A 2,047-nucleotide genomic window follows, 5' to 3' on the forward strand; every position below is an offset into this window, starting at 1 on the left:
ATCCAGGACTTGCTATGGTGGGAGAATTGGGTTCTGATGATGCCAAGTAACCTTGGTTTGTGTTATTTGTTTTCTTACACTTTCCCCCTGCCATCTGGTTATCTCTAGTGCTACCTGCCCTTGCTAAATCTGACAGGAGTCAGTCCTTCCTGTGATCCTGGTTGTATCAGAACTCCTCAGAGTAAGGCAGTCTCTGTGACCTTGTCATTCTGGGATCCTGTGACTCTGGGCTTGTTAGAGCACCTGGGAGTGCAGCAGCTTCCTTTTTGTGTTGTGGGACAGGCTGGGGAGCTTGCATCCAAGGTCCGCTCAGGACACCAGCCCAGAGAGACTGGAAGGAACTTGAGCCACTCTGCTGGTAGAGTTCCTGTGTGCCTGGTCCTGCAGGTTCCAGTTATTCCCCGAACTTTTAATATTGTTGAGACTGCTATAGACTATAGGGACTTTGGAAGTTGGACTAAATGTATTTTTTATTATGCTATGTTTACGTATTACATTCCTAGACTCATATGTTTGAACAATCCTATGGGGGCCAGAGAGTGGAATGTGATGGTTTGTATATTCTTTGGCCAGGAAGTGGCAGAGTGTATGGCTTTGTTGGAGTAGGTGTGTCACCATGGGTGTGGGCTTTAATACCCTACTCCTAGTTGCCTGGAAGTGAGTATCCTACTAGCAGCCTTCAGATAAAGATGAAGAACTCTCAGCTCTACTGCAGAATGCCTGCCTGGACTCTGCCATGCTCCCTCCTTGATGATAAAAGACTTAACCAATATTTAATTAAATATTTAATTAAATATTTAATTATTTATTATAATTAATATAATAATAATAATAATAATAATAATAAAATATAATATAACATCCTGGGGTAGTACCAGAAGGACTAAGTACATCCTCTCCCACTGAGATCTACCAGACAGTAAAGGTAGGGGACAATGACCTTTCCTTAAGTTAGGCTTGTTCCCACTAGCTCATAATTCAGTTATCCCATTTATGTTAATCTAAGGTCAGCCACATGCCTGGTTACTTCTCCTCAATTTTGCTGTCAGAATTCCTGAGTGTCTCAGCAGCAAATCTCCCTCCACCCGACTCTTTCCCAGACTTCCTCTCTCTGTCCAGAAGTCCCACCTAACAAATCTGTTTTTTGATAGAGGTCATAGGTTTTTTATTTAAAAAATTATATTAATGTTTTCATAGACAGGCAAGGAAGGACAGAGACACATCATCACACACTATTCAAAAACATCCCTATTAACTATGAAAAGCACAAAGTGGAAGGATGGAATTTTCCCTTCTTGTTTCTGTGCCAAGTCAGCAAATGACTCAGATCCATGAATCATTTGTAAGGATTTCCCATGACCTTAAATGATGCTATTTCATGAATTTGCTTCCCAAAAGAAGGGAGGTTTCTTTGGGGTTAGTTTTATTACACAAGAGTTTAAGAGGGTACATATTTCATAATCTGCCTGATTTTTTTATGAGATGTTTCCCATGATAGAAAAAGAAAGGAGGACTCAGGAGGCAGAGGCAGGCAGAAAGCCAGCCTGGTCTACAAGGCGAGGTCCAAGATAACAAAGGCTGGCTATGCCTGTCTGTCTGGGCTGGGGTCCAGAGCAGACTTGGGCATGAGCTCCGCAGCCAGTCCCACAACACCCAGAGGAATCTCCACTCCCAGGCACTCTGGCACACCCAGGATCAGAGATGAGCAGAAACCAACATCTGTTCCAACACTGGGAGTAACCGAGTTCAGCAGGACCAGGCACACAGGAACTCCACCAGCCCAGTGACTCCGGTTCCTTCTGGTCTGCCTGGGATGGGGACCAGAGCAGACTTTGGGCGCAAGCTCCACAGCCAGTCCCACAACACCCAGAGGAAGCTCCACTCCCAGGTGCTCTGACACACCCAGGATCAGAGGTAAGCAGGAACCAACATCTGTCCCAACACTGGGAGTAACTGGGTCCAGCGGGACTAGGCACATGGGAACTCTGCCAGCCCAGTGACTCCAGTTCCTTCTGGTCTGTCTGGGTTAGTGTTCTGAGCAGACCTT

This window comes from Mastomys coucha, unplaced genomic scaffold, assembly GCF_008632895.1.
Source record: "Mastomys coucha isolate ucsf_1 unplaced genomic scaffold, UCSF_Mcou_1 pScaffold21, whole genome shotgun sequence".
Classification (NCBI taxonomy): domain Eukaryota; kingdom Metazoa; phylum Chordata; class Mammalia; order Rodentia; family Muridae; genus Mastomys; species Mastomys coucha.